The 20757-nt window shown below is 39.4% G+C and overlaps 1 protein-coding gene across 4 annotated transcripts in view; it reads left to right on the top strand.

Moving 5' to 3' along the window:
- Positions 1-20757, top strand: part of sash1a (SAM and SH3 domain containing 1a) — a 292702-nt gene that overhangs the window by 213283 nt on the left and 58662 nt on the right. The gene's annotated exons all lie outside the window — the stretch shown is intronic.

Raw genomic sequence — 20757 nt, 5'->3', positions numbered from 1 at the left:
TTTTATTCAGCTTACAAATTTTTGGGCAACACCTCAGCTTTCAGTGCCACAATGTTGTAATCGTTAAACATTGAACAACAGCAAAGTTGTAAGCATCATAAATCTTGTATGCCTTCAAATTCTGTCTACTGTAAATGCTTGTATTTTCTAGAAGATACAGTATGATGTACAGTATATGTAGCAGGCTAGACCACTACTTAGCATCACTTAGCTGCCAAGCCATAAGAATCTTCTAGAGTTACACCATTTGAATACCATTCCTTGACTTTTACAACACTGTACAACGTTTTAGCTAACATCAATCCGATTTCTAAATAAAATTCTTGATAGGTTCGTCAGTCAGATTATAACCAAGTAGCATCAGGTTGCTAGACGAATCACGTCTTTTTACAGCCAGGTTGTGTGCACAGATCTTTTTCTTTACAAACACTAAAGGGGTCTATTTCCTTCACTAATTAAAAATGACAGCTAAATGCATATCAGTCAGAAACTCACACGTATACAGTATGACATGACAGAAAGAGGTCATGCACGTACCACAACACACACTTACATTCTCACACTCCCACACTCCATTACAGCCAAGGAAGTAAGAACAATGGGTTAATATTGTGTTACGGAAGCATGCTGTAATACACGCAATGACACTTTTACTAACATGCATACTGTAACACACACACACACACACACACACACACACAGAGCTCGTTGTGTTCTGCTTCCTGTTTGGGAGATCTCCAGCAGCATCTGGATCAATGTCCGAAAGAGGGAGAATGGGGGAAGGGATCAGCGCTGAAGCCTGTACGTTCTCTGAAAGCCTCCTCCTCTGAGCTGAGCTCCAGCTCACCATGGAAAGACAGACGGGAGGGGAGAACAGAGAGAGAGAGAGAGAGAGAGAGAGAGAAGTAGATGCTGACCAGCTTAATCAGTACCTGTCTGTTAGACAGTCTAGATCAAGGCTCTGTTTATTAAAGCACCAGATATGAACTCTCTCTCTCTCTCTCTGTCTGTCTCTCTCTCTCTCTCATACACACATAGACACTTCTTATAGCACTTTCTTAAGGGACAATGGTCATGATGTTATACTTTCTTTCTGTATTTATTTATCTGTCTATCCTTCGTTTCTTTCTGTATTTACATTTACGGCATTTGGCAGACACTCTGAGCAGCTTACATTTATCTCATTCTTTATACAACTGAGCAGTGGACAGTTAAGGGCCTTGCTCAAGGGCCCAGCAGTGGCAGCTTGGTGGTGCTGGGATTTGAACTCATGATCTTCCAATCAGATGTCCAATGTTTCTGTAATTATGTCTTTCTTTCTTTCTTTCTTTTTTCCTGTCTATCCGTCTGTCTGTCTTCTCTCTCTCGCTCTCTCTGTCTTAATTTCTGTATATCTGTCCGTCTTTCTGTCTGTCTTCTTCTTTTACTACTTTCTCTGTGGTCCATGTTACATTCCTGAGGACTGTATAGTTATGTTGCCATGGAGACTGCGCATGTTGCCGAGTGCAGCTGATTTGTAGTCTCCCTGGTTAACACGGTTATTCTTTCCACAGTCACACTAATTCTGATCGTGCTGAGCAGGTTGCTGTCAGGGGGCTAGCAGATAATGCAGTGTTGTTGCGCTCCTCTGAGAGAGAAAGCGAGAGCGCTGGGCCAGCTGCTGCACTACAGCCCTGTTACAGTGAGCAGCCACTGAGAGCACAGCACGCACGGATAAAATGCCAGCACTTTGCTACGCAAATGGATAATTAATATTTTCATGGGCTGTCTTAGTCCTAATAATCTAAATCCTGCCTGTTATTATACTTCTTATAGTGGTTGATGCAGTAATGTGAAAGGATGTTAGTTATACACACTTTAATAAGAACACCTGTACGACATGAGCCTGTGTTTTAGTTTTCAACGTCTAATTGTCACATGTAGAAAGAAAATCCATATCGGACTGTCTGGTAAAGCAATGTGTGATGTGAGTCACAATGATGTTAGTCACTCTATATAATGCTTGTAGTTGAATTGATTGAAAATTTAAAAATTTACAAGTGCCAAGATTTCCTCATGTTTAAGAGCATTAGCAGCTGGACGCAGAATGAGATGTTAAAATTGGATGTAGTATTTCTTAAAATGTTTGCCATGGATGAATCAGATCAGCCACAGCTATCATTTAGAGCCAACAAAGAGGTTCATGCCTCATAGGTAGATTCACTAACACAAATATGTCACTGTGATGTTAATTGGTGGAGGAATGTTTTGGGTGAGTGAGTGTACGTGTAGTTGTTAGACGTTTCCAGCTGTCGATTACGTACACACCACCCATGCTGCATAAATGCGACCGTTCCAGCTTACTGCCAAAGACTATTGAGGAGACTGAGCTAACAGTACGTAAAATCAATCCGCAGAGCATTTCAGTGGATCAAACCAAGCACTCAAAAGTCTGGGTTTCATTCAGCAACTCCAGTTTTTTGAACATGATCCATCACTTTCTTTTTTTTTATAATAATATTAATTATCATATGGTTATGTACTGTTACTTATGCAGCTGAAGGCAGCTCATTAAGAAAGTGAAGACTTACATACACTTGTCAGAAAGTGGCTTGTCAGAAAAAAAAAGGTGATGAAAATATATTAAGATGATTGAACAGAGAAATACTTGTTTATTCTCTGCTTTTAAATCAAAACAGATATCCCATCTGTTCATAGTTGAAAAAGGTAACACGAAGTGCCAGTGCAAAACAAAACCACTTTAAACCCATCTTATGTATAGCCATTAAAGAATCCCTAATGGTTAAGCATTGAAAGATAACTGTTATGTTTGTAGGCAAGGAATGTTACACAGCCGAATTTTAGCTCTGCTACAGTATATAACTTTTATTTCACATGAAACTCCATGTGAATGAATGTTAGGACTGCTGAGTTTCGCTCCATGTGGTTGTCTTATATTCGGATAAATAAGATCCTAACCACGCTTGCAGTGAAAAGTGTCTCCAGTTATCCTGAATTTTGCCTTGCGTGTAATACACTAAACAGCTCATGTCAACACTTCCTCTATTGTCCCTTGTTTCCAGATGTTCTGTGCACAAAATGGCTGCCATGCTGACAGTCAGGATTTTGCTTGTTATTCTAATCGCAGAGGAGAACTTTGACCCTGGTTGCAACCGCAGCAACTACAATTAAGAGTTCAGTCTGTCAAAATGGTTAATAATCTAATTTGTTTCTAGTGAACACCAAGTATATGTGTCTTGCATGTATTATTATATTATGCAACAAATTATATAAATAACGCCCTGTAAAGCATTGGTCTATTTGTAGCATGTGGCGAAAATGCGTCTCAGAGCCCCTGTGATTTGACGCATCAAATTCAGACGATGCTCTTGTGAGATAACTAGGTATAAATGACGTCTCCGTGTCTCTCTACAGCTCTCTTCAGCTCTCAAAGCAATTCATACAGACCACTACACATTCAGAGAGATCTATATTCATTCATTTAACACATTTCATTTCATTACAGAATTAATAAGCAGTAATGACAAGGAATGAGGTGATGAGGTGATTCTTGCTGTTTGTTGGGCACATCAGTGGTTACATTCATTCATTGTGAAAGGCCTTTTGCAGAGAGGTGGGTTCTGTTGGGCAGATGTGCATCTCAGGGATGGAGAGTTGGAAAGATGGAGAGAGCGACAGAGAGAGAGAGAGAATTCTGAGAAAGTGTGTCATTCTCCATATGTGTGATGACTTCATCCAAACAACACCACCGTCTACTTACACAGCCATCACTCTATGTTTGTGTGTGTGTTATTTAGTACTCATGGCAGTACTGACATTGAGATACATTAGTACTCTTTTTACTTTAAACACTTTACTTTAAACCAACACTGCCAAAGGATTTAGGTTACAAAGAGTACTTAGCTACAGAGACACAAGATAATATGTATCACAAAGATAATAATTAGAGATAACACTGTGTAAGAGTGTGTAAGAGTGTGTGTTGGTTATCATTCCCAAGAGCACGAGTCACTGGTCAAGTCGTGTTGCTTTGCTCAGGATCATAGACAGACCTTTTCCGCATTTTGGACAATGTGTGTTTTTTTGGCTCTGTATGTCTGTGTGTGTGTGTGTGCGTGTGTTTGTGAGAGAGAGAGTGTGAATGTTGGCACTGCCCTTATAATTGGTCCCCGAGTGAGAATGAATGTACTGAAGCATGACTATTTTTACTTTCTGTCTTCTGTCAGTTTGACAGCATGCACTCATATAGAAACACTACTGAGCCTGTGTGCGCGAGTGTACGTCTACATGTGCATGTGTGTATGTGTGTGGACGTGTGTATGTGTGTACATGTGTGTACATGTGTGTGTGTAGAATGAATGAATTGACTGAGGAATGAGGTCATCACTAAAGACCATTTTATTACAGTGAGGAGAAAAACAAAAGATGGCGTTGTCTCTTTGTATCTCTTCACACACACACACACACACACACACACATTCAGTCTCGATCTCTTGATCTCACAGGCATACATACAATACATAGAGCTCATAATTACAGATGAGCAGAACAGAGAAGGCTTGGTGTGTTTCTATGTGATTCTGCTGAGGATCCACTTTGGACACGAAATGCTGAAAGACTTGAATGGAAATGCGATGTTTGTAGGCGGAGTCTATTACCATCTGTGTCACTGTAGAGTGTGTTTACATCTTGAATGCAAGTCTGACTGAGAATGGAAAAAGAAAATGATCAGTATTAAGAATATAGTATATAAAGTATATTGAAGCTCATTTCATAACCGTTCTTTTTTATTCCTCTGTGTGTGTGTGTGTGTGTGTGTGTATACAGTCTAAGCACATCTTGTGGTCAGATTCAGAGATTTTCTTTGCTTCCTGTACTGCATATGTTGAAGAATTTTTGCCAGCACTGTATTTAGCTTGACGCCATGACCCTGACAGTTAGGGCTGTTCTGCACCACAGAAGATCCAGTCAGAGCTGCCCAGTCCAAACACCGTCTGGGTGCCTGTCTGACACAATGCTGCACACGCCAGCACACCAGCACTCTCTCAGGCTCCTTCTCTCATAGAATAAAATCGACATTATAATTTATAAACTATCGCCTAGGCCCACGTGACCTTGGAGGATTGATGATTCGTTAGTCAAGAAGTATAGAGGTTTAACACTGACAATAAGCATTGTATAGAGCTCTTAGTGTAAAGCTTCAAATCATATGCTGAGACATCAATAGTAGTGTTAGACATAGCTAGAGTTGCAAAAAATCTGAAACACTTCGATTTCAAATTCATTGCAGTGCAACAGAAAAGCGATTGCCCTATTGTCCGGAGAGTGTGAGTTCATATCCTGACGATGCAACAGCTATCCATGACCTAGTCCAAGACATCAAAATTGGCTGTGCTTACTGCCTGAGAGGGGCATACTCTCACTCCCCTCTCAATCACAGCCAATTGTCAACCTCTGTAAGCTCATGTATGCTGACGAGGGCGGATAGCACTTTGAGAGTGTTATGCTGCCCTGTGACACAGCATGTTTGAAAAGATGCGCTTGGCTGGCTTCACATGTCTTGGAGGAAGCACATGTTACCTTTACATGTTACTCTCCCCTGTATACCACAATGGATTTGAAATAAAGATGTGATTGAAGTGTAGACTTTCAGCTTTATTTTAAGAGGTTCCACAAAAATATGGCATTTTCCATTTAGGAATTACAGCCATTTTCAACAAAGTACTTCCATTTTCAGGGGCTCAAAGGTATTTAGACAATTGACGGTCCTTTCCCTTGTTACTTCAAGACAAATGAAGCAGATAAAAGGTCTGGAGTTGATATCAGGTATTGAGTTGGCATTTGGCAGCTGTTCGACTGGAGTTACCAATATGAAGTCCAAGGAGATCTCAATGCAAGTGAAGGAGGCCATCATTAGGCTGAAAAAACAACATATAAGAGAGATAGCAAAAACCTTAGGTGTGGCCTAAGGCACATTCTTAAAAAGAAAGAAAGCAGTGGTGAGCTCAACAACATCGAAAGGCCTGGAATACCACGGAAGACAACTAAAGATCGCAGAATCCTTTCCTTGTTGAAGAAAAACCCCTTCCCAACATCAACAGAAGTCAAGAATACTCTGGAGAAGGTAGGCGTATCATTGTCAAAATCTACAATCAAAGATGCCTTCAGGAATGTAAATACAGAGGGTTTACAACAAGGTGCAAACCACTGGTAACATTCAAGAACAGGAAAGCCAGATTAGACTTTGCCAGAAAACATCTAAAAAACCCTCCCATGTTCTGGAATGAGATTGTCTGGACTGATGAAACCAAGATTAACTTGTACCAGAATGATGGGAAGAGAAAGGTATGGTGAAAGAAAGGAGCAGCTCATGATCCAAAGTATACCACATCATGTGTCAAACATGGTGGAGGCAGTGTTATGGCATGGGCATGTATGGCTGCCAATGGAACGGGCTCACTGGTGTTTATTGATGATGTGACTGCTGACAGAAGTAGCAAGATGAATTCTGAGGTGTATAGGGCTATACTCTCTGCTCACATCAACTCAAGACTTTTTGAAGGCAAAGAAATGGAATATTCTTCAATGGCCAAGTCAGTCGCCTGATCTCAACCCAATAGAGCATGCTTTTCACTTACTGAAGACAAGACTGAAGGCAGAAAGACCCACAAACAAGCAGCAACTGAAGGTGGCTGCAGTGAAGGCCTGCAAAGCATCTCCAGGGAGGAAACTCAGAATTTGAGTTTTTAGAACATGGGCTCCAGACTTCAGGCAGTCATTGACTGCAAAGAATTTTCATCCAAGTATTAAAATTTATGGTTATATTTACAATTATGTCACTTTGTCCAAATACCTTAGAGCCCCTGAAAATGGAGGTACTTTGCTTAAAATGGCTGTAATTCCTAAATGGTAAATGCCATATTTTTGTGGAACCTCTTAAAATAAAGCTGAAAGTCGACACTTCGATCACATCTTGATTGCTTTATTTCAAATCCATTGTGGTGGTGTTTAAAGGCAAAATCACAAAAACTCTGTCATTGTCCAAATACTTCTGGACCTGACTGTGTATATAAATACATAATTAAACAATGTAGCGATTATCAGCAAATAGTTTAGCTACTAACTAGCTAACTGATTCAAAAAGCTTCACAACTCGCTGCCCAACATGGCATAATGCATGATTGATTCAGTGATTCTGTGTAGTGCAATGTAAAGTGCTCCCATAGTGGATTTCTCTCTTGTGACGTACTCCGCCATTTCAATCAAATGGTTTTTTTTTTAGTTTAAATAAAGTGTCACAGTATAAATAATTGATTTTATTGCTTTTGATTTTATTGATTTTAAATTTATTGCTGATTATTTTTATGATAAATTTTTTGTGAATTTCCACACAGTGCTCATTGTGAGGAAAGAGAGAGAAAAACACAAACAGGGCATTAGATGTAAGGTAGAGGAGTACCGCATCATCATCACACGTTCAGCTTGTCTTGCAAATCATACCTTCCTCCTCCAGACTCCTTCTAACCACGCCCCACATGCTGCTAACCACACCCCACATGCTGCTAAACCACGCCCAACTCACTACTGATATAGTAGAAATTAAAGATCACATCTGTTTGCTGATATAGTGTCCATTATACATATGATAGTCTAAACTCTTTTGATGAGTGTGACATGTTTTATATTTGTGTGTTAGTTTTTTCAGTGTCACATTACAAGACTTGCCCAGAACATAAAACTAAATCGTCCTCACAAATCTCAACCATTCCTCCTGAGAACTTTAGAGCTAGAAGAATGTCTTGAATTAAAGGTTAAAAAGTTAAGAAAAGATAAGTTAAAGAATTTGAGAATTGTCACTAACACTTTCCATTCAGTCTTTCACATGAGACGGATGAAGGTTGTGATTATTGATCACTTGATTCATTTGGACTTGACATTAAAATAATCCTGACTAATCCTACAATTATCCTGGGGGCCAGGTATCACAAGTGGCCACTGGACTGAAATCCCACAGATCTAGGGTAACTATTTTGTCCAAGATTAATTGTCTGAGATGAATTACTTTTCTAACAGTGCACAGATAACACTGTGGTCTCTGTGTGAACCTCTAGCATGAAGCTACATTTATGAATATCACTTTAATCCCACACTAATTGTGCTAACAGAAGCCAAGGACTTTCATTTACCTCCAGTGGGAGATTGGAGGTAGAATTGGATAGAATAGGTCTTATGGGTATGCGTGTGTGTGTGTGTGTGTGTGTGTGTGCGTGTGTGTAATATGTTTTTGAAGAGGTTACATATTGTATACTGGTTTTGGTATACCACAATGTGCACATGAAGGTTTATAAATGTAAATTGAGAAAAGCATGACACACAAATTCAGTGTGCATTTGGTCAAATCCTACCAGCATTTGTATGAAGATTATGAACTAAGATTACAAACTGTAAGATTAAGAAGATTAAGAATAATTAAATTCTAGTGTATTTTTCATTGTGATACTGCGTATTTAGAATATTGGAAGACTGATAGCAGCTGGATGTTAGAAGTGTGGGCTAAGACGTTGTTTGCCTGTGCAGAGAGGCAACACTACAGGCAGCGCTGACTCGTATGGCATGCACCACACTCAAAGTTTACTCAAATAATTAAAAAAAAACTAAATAGGCTTTGACCCAGTTTACACTAACCTTTTCAAAGTTCAACCAATAAGATCAGCCGGTGTAACACTTTGTTTGAAAGGTAGCTACATAGCACCTTCATAACACACTCATAAGCATTGCATAAACATTTTATAAAGCCATGCTGGAGAATTTGTGAATGGCGCATGTCAGAAATATAAGGTGATAGTCTTAAGGCATTATCATTATAAGTTGACTGATTTAGATACTGTGCTACTGCATTTTTTTTTATTCATATCCTGCAGATTATTAGCTTGTTTTTACTAACAGCACATTCATTTTTAAGCAGATTAAATGGGAACTCATAAATGCCAAAAGTATTGGAATGGCAAAGCCAGTTCTTTTGTTTTTTCTATACACTGAAGACATTTGGGTTTGAGATCAAAAGATGAATATGAAATGATAGATCAGAATTTCAACTTTCATTTCCTGATATTTACATCGAGATGCGTTAAACAACTTAGAACATGGCACCTTTTGTGCCAGACCCGATTTTTTAGGTGAGCAAAAGTATTGGAACAGATAGTCTTAAAGTAAATAACACTTATTATTTGGTCGAACATCCCTTGCTTGCAGTGACTCCATCAAGCCAATGACCCACTGACATCGCCAAACTATTGCATTCTTCTTTTGTGATGCTTTTCTAGGCTTCTACAGCTTCTTTCAGTTGTTTGTTGGGTTAAGGTCTGGTGATTGACTTGGCCAGTCTAAAACCTTCCACTGTCTTCCCCTGATGAAGTCTTTTGTTGTGCTGGCAGTGTTTTGGGTCATTGTCTTACTGGATAATGAAGTTCCTCCCAATTAGAAAGATTAGACTTCTGAACTCATTCTGTTGCTACCGTCATGATTTCCATCATCACTAATGATTAGTGAGCTCATTCCAGAAGAAGCCTTGCAAGCCCAAGCCATGACACTACCTCCACTGTGATTGACATAAACAATAGAATTGGCCTTGCTGTTCCAATATTTTTGGAGGGGACTGCATGAGACTCTGGTGGCACTGGGCAGCTGCTTCAGTGACAGGCTGCTCCACCCCAAGTGTGTGAAGGAGCAGTATCCCAGGTCCTTCCTCCCTGCTGCTGTGAGACTGTACAACCAGCACTGCTCCCAGCAGACCCCACCACTAAACTGGACAATAAATCTCTGGTACTAAATTGGACAATAAATCTTTGATAACCCCCAATCTCATGGGAACAGTGTAATAATGCAGGGTCACTTTAATACTGTTGCGTGTTTGTGTTTTTGTGCATTCTTGGTGTGTCTCTTTTATATTTTTATACTTTTATACTCATCTTATCTTATCTTATCTTAAAACAATGTTTCAGTAAATAGTTTATTAGAAAATGATTTCATATGAATATATACTGTGTAGAGTTAAATGAATAAAGTATAGCTAGAAGAGCTGTGGTATGTTTGGCATTTTGTTTTGGCAGGGTATTTTGGTGTAGGAATTGTGCGTTAATTAATTAAGCAAAATTGCACTCGCAGTTGTGTGGTTATGCTGAATATCGGCCCGGCCGTGATTCGGTTGTAGGTAGATAATCACAGCTGTGCTGATGTTCAGTATAACCACACGACTGCGAGTGCGATGTTGCTTTTATACAACAGTTCTGTAAACAAGAAATTAATATCGAGTAACTGACATTTTGGACACAATATGTTCTGTTTATTTTTGCTCCACTACCGGGAATAGATCCTGAAGAAGCCACGCTCACTTTATAGCACATCAGCTAGCTGGCTAACTAGCTCACATTGATTTGTATATTCCCGTTAAAGGTGCTTCTGAATAAAATTACCATCCCTTCTTCCTTTTCATTTTCATCTGATGAGCTTTAATATTTTAATTCAAAAGTTTTATTCATGAAAAATGTGTCATTTGCCATGTCCGCTGATGCTGTCACTAACTCTACTGTAGTAACTGTTTTGAGCTAGGAAGACAGACGAGCGGAGTGATACACACAGTGAAACATGCCACTGCTTGAATATAAGTACTGCTTGACCAATCAGTAGCATGGAACTAACTGGTGTATAATGAATTGTAATTAAGCTTGAGTTATTTAGATTTAATTGGGTAATATCTCACAGATATCCCCACTTTAAGCCTTGAGATTTTCTTATTCTTGTAGATTATTCAGATATTCAAAAGAGTATTCAAGAACCAAAATAAAGCATAGTGGCAGGAATATTAAAATCTGGATTTCTTCATGATGGTAAAAGTGTATGCATGCTTCTGGGACTTTTCCTAAAGTGGAAATGATTTTTTGAAAAATGCTTCTGTGATGTTAATTATAATGAAATCATCTTAACACATTCTTAACTTGGCCTGTATTGCACATAGATGGCATTGTGGTTCATAAATATATCTAGTTAATATAACACAAAGACATTCACCCATTAAATTGTGTTTGTATTCTCAGCATTCTGCCAAGAATATTTAACAGTGGAATGTGTATGCCCCTGTACCTCAACCGCGTGCACAGGGAAATGTCATTAGCCTGTCATCAAAGCTGCTATTACTGAAACATGGCTTGTTTTATGGGAGTGCTCTGTGTTTTCTGAGTGCTGTATATTATTATTAAAACCACTGGCCATAAGTCATTAAACTCTGGTGTGTAAATAGTGAGAGTTTTATAGCTCTGGTTCTGGAGAAGCAATTTGTCTATTGGAGATGCAATAGTGAATGAATGTTTTAAAATTTTGGGGTTTTGGTAGAAAAGTGGAAAATTACAAACCACATATTCAAAACATTCAACACCCCAAATATCTCATCAAGCTGTACTATGAAGAAATGTGGACTGAGAATGTGTGTATTCTTAACACGCCATAATGAAACCCTTTCATTTCCAGCTCACTGATGCTCGTTGATGCTCTTTAGAGATTATTTGCTGAGTGGTGAAATTACAGTGAAGTCATTTTTCCTTTCCCCCATTTTCACCCCAGTTTGATTTTGCGAGTAGATAGTGCTGTCTTCTGAAGTGTGTTACACCGCACCGTGACCAGGCATGAACAGCACCTTGGAAGAGATGCGGTTGTCTGGCTTCACATGTCTCAGAGGAAGAGTGTATTAGCTTTTACCCTCCTATGTTGTCTATGCTGTCCTATGCCATCGTTCCTGTTAGGTGCGGTGTAACACACTAACAGGAACGATGGCATAGGACAGCATAGACAACATAGGAGGGTAAAAGCTAATACACTCTTCCTCTGAGACATGTGAAGCCAGACAACCGCATCTCTTCCAAGGTGCTGTTCATGCCTGGTCACGGTGCGGTGTAACACACTTCAGAAGACAGCACTATCTACTCGCTTCTGCATACACACAGTCACAGATGCCCATGATTGGCTAATGTCACTGTGATTGACAGGGATGTAACACCATCCCTCTCACTCAGAGAGCACGGCCAATTTAGCTCTCTTGACTCCCGGCCAACGATAGGGTGAATGCTTTTAGGTTGCGCCACGTTGGAGCCCATAATGCCAAGTTTTAAGTTGATGGCGACATCATATAAAGTGACGTACATGTGATTTTGGTGTAATTCAGATCAAAGCACTTGCACCAGACAAGCCTTATGGCTAGAAATATTAAAAGTAGCACCTTCTGTTTGTCGTTCAGTGTTCAATTTGTATTATGTATTAAAATACATTTTAAAGCATGTTGCCCATCCGGACTGTGTTGCAGGAAAATTTCTTATAGTTTCTCAAAGTCTCTCACAGTAGAGTGCAACTACTGTGCTGGAGATAGTGGCTGCCTCTTCAGCTCACCTTAAGTCTCCATCATATACCTTGGACTGAAAGGTTGTTGCTGTGTTTGTTATAGTGTTCTGGTCTGTGATCCATTCACTCTTCTTTTGGCTCTGTGCCAGGCAGGGGATGAGTCCAGCATAAACACACACATGTAATCCCACGCTCATATACAGATAGACATATAGCACACTGTTTACACACTGTTAACAAACTCTATTCAGAGAATGTCTCTTTATAAACTAATACTCACACAGATACACATACAGCATTTTATTTAGCAAACAGCTGTACAGTATGTGTATAGAAAATGCTTATGTGGATGTGTGAATGTGAGTGCGTACTAGTATGATATTTTGTTAGGTGGTATGGATCCCCAGATGATGCCAGTGGGCTTGCATATGCTGCTGCTGCTGTGTGTTAGAGCGTAGAGCTTTGTGCCCTCATAACTCACCATTCTCAGACATGTCATACAAACTGAGTCCACTGCCAGCAGCCTCAAGCTAATCTCTCTCTCTCTCTCTCTCTCTCTCTCTCGCACTTGGCTTAACTCAATTTCTCACCTGCTGCTTCTGTGCCCTCCTCTGTTCCCCATTTCTCTCCATCTCTCAGGTGGGTGAGTGTGCGTGGGATATTGTGAACAGAGAAGTTGGCACTAACAGAGGCTTATTAAAGAGTATTTTTACCAGTAACACCACTGCTAATTCTGTGATCTTGCTCATTTCCTCCTTAAAAGCCCACACCAATCTTTCTCTTTCTCCTCATTGAGCTTTAGATCATTTATTACTTAAAGGAATACTCCAGAGATTTCCAATCTACTATCAATTTGATGCGAAGTGTGTGCGCTGTTACTACAAACAATTTACAAAAAAAAAAACAATTACAAAAAAACTTGGATAAAACCAGATGAACACAGCTTTGGTAAGACTCACTCATTTTGAGGGCTTTATATTTAAAGTTGTCAGCAGATGACAAATTACAGGCTCTGTTTTGCTTTGGGGGACATTTTGCTGGCATATTTTGGGTCCACCTCTTCCAGGATGACTCCGCCCCCTTCGACAGGGCACGAGGGCTTGCGGAATGGTTTGATGTGTATGAAAATGATGTACATATGCAGTGTCCTTTGCTGTTACCAGATCTCAACCCAGCAGAAAATCTGTGAGAGATTTTGGACTGACATGCTAGACAGCGCTCTCTATTATCAAAACCATTTTCATTATCATCATCAAATCACCAATTCAGGCAATATGTTTTGGAAGAATGGTGTTCATCACTTCAGGACAGTTCCAGAGACTTGTACTGAAGGCGTTCTGACCAGCTTGTAGTGGAGCGACACCTTAATGAGACATTCTGTGTTGTTTTTCCTTTAATTTGTCACCTGTCTGTATTGTAGGTTTGTTGATGGTATTTATAGCTGTCTTTACACTTCCATTATAAATCAGTTTTGAGTAAATTTCTGTCCGTGGTAATCAGACATATAATACAGACGTGTTAGGTAGAGATTGGTCTTAAAAATGCTGGAGTATCCCTTTAAATCAGTTTGCTCCATCTGTTCGCTTGTTCACTAGAGGACATGAGAGGTAACTGGGGTCACTGCTGAGATATAAACATGCAAAAATAATGTTTCCCTCTGACATATTTGTAATAGGTTTCTGATGTCTTTTGGATGAGTGTCTGTGTGTTTCAGTGTAAACTATGCTTTGCTAAGCAGAAATGGGTGGGCTATAAGTCAGGGGGAATTCCAGTGGTCCAAATTACAATTTCCAAGTATATAAGCAAATAGGAGTGTGTGTGTCTGTGTTTCCAGCTCTCAAATGAGTGTTGCGTTAGTCTTTGGTTGTCTTAGTTTGTGCTTCTCTGCTTGGCTATAGGTAAAGCTGTAGTGTGTGAAACACTTCTGTGGTCCATACCGTGACCTCTCCAGTGGATTAATCTCTATGGTGAGAGTTGTTTGTTGTGGGTGGGAAGCAATGACATGAGAACATTTAGCATCTGGTTGGCTGACCCTGCTAGTCTGCGTGGACCTGTAAACTTGGCTGCACAAGGCCCATACAGACTTTACGTGAAGAGCGTAGCGACAATTCTACTACGTTAATGCTTTCCTGAGTCAGATCTCGACCACCAGCAGTGAGTCCGTTACAGATCATGGTAACGTCGATCATCATGAGGCAACCTTTGTGTTAAAATGGACTAGCTTGAATAATCACATCTAGCCTAGCATCCCTTTGTGGCTAGCTCCATCCTCACTGCCAGGTCCGTTCCTTTCTTTTCACAAAACAACATAAACCCTTCAGAGATGAGCATGCTAGGGAAAATGAGACTCATTGGCTGTATGATAAGGATGTGGCTGTGGTTTTTGTATGTTGGACAGTGTCCTGTCTCAGTCCTAGCTCTGTATCTCTTGGATAGCACCATTTGCAGCTGTCTCGTGTGGCTGTGTGTAATCCCACACAGGACTGAACCAGGCTGAGTCCAGCCATTTGGCCCTGCTGCCTTCTGCTTGGAATTTCTCATAAGGCATCTTAGCATGGGGAAGGCTGACCTTTAAATCGACTGTGTCCGTGAGGTCACAGGAAAAGCAGCATGGGAATCATTTTGTTTTGTTTTGTGTATGTGGGCATCTTCAAGGCAAATACAGTAAAGAAACCAATGTAGCCAATAATGCTGGTAACTTTGTCATGTGAAATTGCCTCACAACACAGTCCTAAAGTTTTAAATACCATTCACATCATTGGACTCGCTTATAATACTGATGCTGACTGCATTTATGAAATTTGACCATAGAGGGCAGTGTTGCACCTCAGAGTTGAGTAAGACTACTGGTCCTAGTCTGTGTGTACTGGGAGATTTATGATGTTATCATAATGAAAAAAACTGAGAGCTTATGTAGTACATTTAGACTCCTGGATTGAACTTGTGTGCAACAACACAGACAAACCTCTCTAAAAACCTTTGGGCAAGTTTCTTAAACTTCTGCCCTGCTGCCTGACTACAACGGGTTGGTACTTTCCATGAGCCAAACCAATGAAATGGACTATTCTGATCACTTACGTTATTGAGCTGAACATTCTCTAAAGATAAGAAAACCTATTTTAGATTGAATAGATCACGGTTTAGACATTATATATCACACATCTTTGGCATGCATATAAAAAAACAACTTAACATGAAGATTTGGAAATACACTATGGCCAAAAGTTTGTGGACACCTGACCATCGTGCTCGTATGTGCTTGTTGAAATCCCATTCCAGATTTATTCCTCCTTTGCTGTTATTATAACGTCCGCTCTTCTGGGAAGGCTTTCCACTAGATTTTGGCATGTGGCTGTGGGGATTTGTGTTCATTCAGCCACAAGAGCATTAGTGAGGTCAGGGCTCTGTGCAGGACACTCGAGTTCTTCCACTCCAAACTTGGCAAACCATGTCTTCACGGAGCTCACATTATCATGCTGGAATAGGTTTGGGCCTCTTAGTTCCAGTGAAGGGAAATCTTAATGTTATAGCATACAAAGACATTCTGTGGCAAAGTTTGGTGAAAGCCCACATATGGGTGTGATGGTCAGGTGTCCACATACTTTTGGCCATACAGTGTATTAGTCAGATAATGGAGCAGAAACATTCTCAGGCTGGATAAAATACTGGATAAGCATCGAGCAAAACCAACCTAAATCTGTAATACTGTATAGAAATGTAAAGGAAGTGATTTTTCAAACAGACATCCAGAACTATACCCTAGTCAGCTTCCCGTTTCCTTTTACTATCGCACAGTGGAAGAGCAGGAAGAGTTAAGTAACCAAGTACTCATTATATACCCATTTAATACTAATCAGTATTAAGTAATGACAGTGAGTGGCCATTCTTACTGATCTCCAAAACCAAATCTGACTGTTTTGCTTCTAACATGGCAGGACTTTAGTACATTTCACTTCTGTTTTGAACATGACTAGCTAGTTTTGTAGTCTCACAAGCCAGACGTCTGGGCTCACTTTAGAAACTTCTGTGTTTTTATCAATAAATCTGGACAACAACTGCCTACTTTTAGAGGAAAAGTTAATATGACTGACATGGCAGATGACTTTTCCCCTGGCTGTTTTGTGCAAACACAAAGGATTAACTTGTGTATTCACATAGAGATTAACTACGTGCTTCACACAAAACCCTTGACTATCGACTTTCGTTCCAGTGACTTTACCCTGCTCTGTAAAGCACTGTGTTGCTGTATTTAAGTTTGTTTTGCTGCTAGAAAATTGCAACCTTCAATATTCTGAAGGTTGTGGCCAGAAAAGTGTACAACAGACATCTGACACTCCGGGTCTCGTGTGGCATGTCTGAAATTAAATTTGTGGACCAACATTCTTAATCTATGGCTTGCACTTTCAACATAGACATAATGGCTGCATGTAAATTGTCATTTTGTAAATTAACCCTTGTGAGTCTGGGGCTATTTTGGCTGTTTTGTATGCTGTTGATTTTCATATATCTATATATAAAAACCTTGAAAAATGTTTAGATTTAGAAGATTTTTCTTTATTCTAAACAACAAACATGAATAAAGAAACCTTTTGATGGCTTATGTATGCAAGTAAGATAGGGAAGAAACTAGTGAGAAGACACAAATAGGTAAAATAAAGGTACAGTGAAACTATGTACAATTACAAAAGTTGAAATTATTATATCTCCATTTCCACATGGTCTATCAACACCAAAAAATTAGTTTGAGGTGACATTATTATTATTTTTTTTTGCAACATTGTCTTGGGCATGATCAGGGACTCAGAAGGTTGTGTGTTCTACATGGAATTATCATGTTTTTTTCCCATGAAACGGTCCCATTAACACGATTGTTAATTCCACTCTCACTTCCTCATTACGTGATTAATCAGACGCAGTCATTCTGGTGAGTTTGTAAAGTCAGCAATGTGTGAAATCACTTGGCTATATCTACCCAGACAACATAAAAAACAAATCCTATTGGACTGTAAGAATTTAACCCTTTTATTTTTAACCAAAATGTAAAAATCATATGACATTTAATATGACATATGGCAAAATACAGACTTTTTTAGGTGCTCAGTTCCCAGAAATAATCTGCTTTATCTTAAGGCCTAGAAGTCTCCAAAGCATTAAAGAAAACACACACAGTTTTTGCCCCTTCTACCAAAATCATCTGGAATCTCTGGAAATCTTATGAAACACTTGTTGCTAAACAAGCCAGAAAGGTCTTGTTGCACCGATTATACACCCATGCTCTCAGACACAACACCCACTGACTGTTTACTGTGTGTGCAGTAACAAAGCATCTCAGTTCACCATAACGGAGATAGGTGACTGCACCATTTCTGGTTCTGTGAGTTTATGAACCAGGAATATTATAGTAAACTAAAATAAAAAGTAAACTAAATGAGCAAAAAAGCAGACAAATTTCAGTATGTTATTCTTAAAGCCCCTAGTCTGACCTCACTGCAACGCATAGGCATAAGGAGTGATTGTGTTACAAGTAGAGTTGTTTCTGTAACTGCAGTGGCAGCACAGTTTAGAGGAAAAATCCACCCTTAATTAATATTATCTTATAATTAACATGTGATCTTCAATGGCATCTAAGATTTATTTTGTAATGAAATTTGGATTCCTAAGTTACCTACACTGGGCCTCATTTATCAGTCTTTTAGTAAAGTTGTGTGTAAATGTTTGAGTAAGTCAAACTGAAGTAAAATCCGTCGGATTTACAAAAATAAACCATAAACAAATGCCTCATTTGTTATTAATATTATATATTATTAAATATTTTATTGGCATAGTAGTGAGTCAAAATAACTTCCACTTCAAAAAATCACTTCCACTTCTGCCTTTCAGACTAACCCTGACCCTAATCATTCATTTTGTGCTCCCAGCTGGTTGTGCACTTCACCTTTTATGGAGCTTTGTGGGCGTCACTAGATGCAAATGAGCTATATCAGGAACATGCTTTGCACTTTATGGGTGATAACATACGCCTGCGAGTACAAAGTAAACAACTGTTATTCTCAGTCTTATTCTTGTTATTCTTTCTTCATCTCTCCCTAATGCAGCAGCGCTTTAGTCTTTTAGTCTGTCCAGCTACACTTTGCTCAAACTGTTCACCTTCCAAAGCTTCAACTTTCATGCTAATACCACCATCAAAGCCATCATATGCTTATGATCTTGTATATCAATAGCTAACTGAGCCGCGCCCCTGCCGTAACTCAGCACAACAACACTGTATAGCAGCATTGCATTCTGGAACTTTAAGGCCAGCCTTTACACCAACATCTCTACTACTTCTACACTGGAGTTCTCATTAATATAACATTGAACATAACTGGAAAATGTTGAGTGTGACATGGCTGGCTTTACATAATATTATTATATTTAGTCATCATGATAAACACTGGGTTTAATGTATTTTTATCACAACTCTTTGGTATTGTTGATATTTCAGCCCACAGACTTTGTTAAAAAGTGTTAATATTATTTGATAAAATACAAAGTAAACATCAGACTGTGACATTTTGTGCATTGTTGTGATGCAGCTGCTTATTTTCCTCCATCTAATATGCTGTGAGCCAATGTATTTGGGCTATTTCTTCCTCCTAGTCTCCGCCGTGGTTTGACCCGAACAGAACCGCTGCTTGGAATTGGGCTAAAATGGTTCCTCCACTGAGCTAGCCCCTCAGCGGAATAGCAATCAGGGCTTTGCAAGAGAGCCACTGTGTGTATCGTCAGACCTGCAGGTGCAGAGAAGAGACAGAGAGATGAACTAATGCATTTAGATGGTGAAACAGGCAAGAAAGGAAAGCAGTGTAGAAGATGAAATGATGGGGAAAAGAGAAAGGAATGTTTGCAAGAGGAATCAGTCTTTTATTAGTCCTGGCTTCGATTGAGTGGAAAAGAAACATTGGTGCACACATACATACACACACACACACACACACAGGTAGCAGCAGGTTCATGCTCTGAACATGTCTGGAACTAAATTCACCATGACCTCACTGCATACCTTAAAATAGTCACGTTATGTCTTGTGAAATGGATTTTCCATGTTTTAATGCTGGACAGATGGACATATTTATAAGGGGGTGCGGGGTGTATTAGTTACAGATGTGATAGCTGTTTTATTTTATATAGTCACAAGTACAGTTGGATGTGTGTGTGTCTGTGTGAGTGTGTGTGCACGCACTTCCTGCCCCAATTTTGAGTTAAGTTCTACATTCTTTGCCTATCCTATATGGTTGTGGGTTAAAAATTCTACAGGTTAAGAAGCCACATGAGGTTCTTCAACAATGGATCCTTATCCTGTCGGGAGAGAGTGTGTAATTAGTCAGCAGGGAACACCCGCAAACACACAGAGGATCAAGGGCCTGTCTTCCACTGAACAGTGACCTCCATGTTTAAACAGGGCAGGAGGGGCTCTGCTCTATTGTTGTCTTATCTTTTACACCCCACAGGATAGACTGTATTCAAACAGTTCAAATGCTACAGTAAAAAAAAAAGCAATTCCCCGGGTCATGTTTATCAGATTGCTTCAGGTTTGTTGTCTAATGGAGTTAATACAGGAAAAGTCAACCTAGGTTTTTCAATCTAATCTCCATCTAATGTAGTGTAAGTGCGATTAACATGGACAAGAATTTCATGTATGTTTCCCTGAGAGAGAGACTCAGTATGTGAGTATAATAGAATGTGTATATATTCAAAACAGTGATGAACTCAAAAGTGCATTATTTGCATATAACTGCACAGTCTGGAGTGTGTTATTCTGTTTCCAGCACAGCAAGTTGCCAATGATTACAATGTTTGATTTATTAATTAACACCATGTTGCTACTCAGTTTGTAGTTAGGTTTAATGTTGTGGAACATCCAAGACATAAGTTAGTTCCTGTTATCTCTCTCTCTCTCTCTCACTTTCTGTTTCAGAAAACATAGTTTGTCATTTAACCCAGAAACTGGAAAATGTAAACTCTTCTGTCCTGATGACATTCCTGGACTAGGAAAGTTTGCTACAAAATGCTGACATCTGAGACCCCTTCCATAAATGAACAAAAAAGAATTCACCAACATCAACGATTATACATTTTACATTGTTACCCAACACATTTATTAAAATCTGTTAATTACTAGTCTTAGATTATGTGGAGCGTCTGGCATACAAGCCCGTGTGTGACCTGTTACTATAGAAACGATACTAATCTACTGTTCATGTTACTGCCGGTACTACTTTCCGAGCCGGTACTACTCCTGACCAATCAGATTCGAGAACTCAACCACAATGTGGTATAAACATACATCATAAATAAACCATTTTGTGTTGTGAAAGTCAGTAAGGAGTA

Source organism: Pangasianodon hypophthalmus, chromosome 30 (assembly GCF_027358585.1).
Source record: "Pangasianodon hypophthalmus isolate fPanHyp1 chromosome 30, fPanHyp1.pri, whole genome shotgun sequence".
NCBI lineage: Eukaryota > Metazoa > Chordata > Actinopteri > Siluriformes > Pangasiidae > Pangasianodon > Pangasianodon hypophthalmus.
This window is presented reverse-complemented; position numbering and strand designations above follow the sequence as displayed.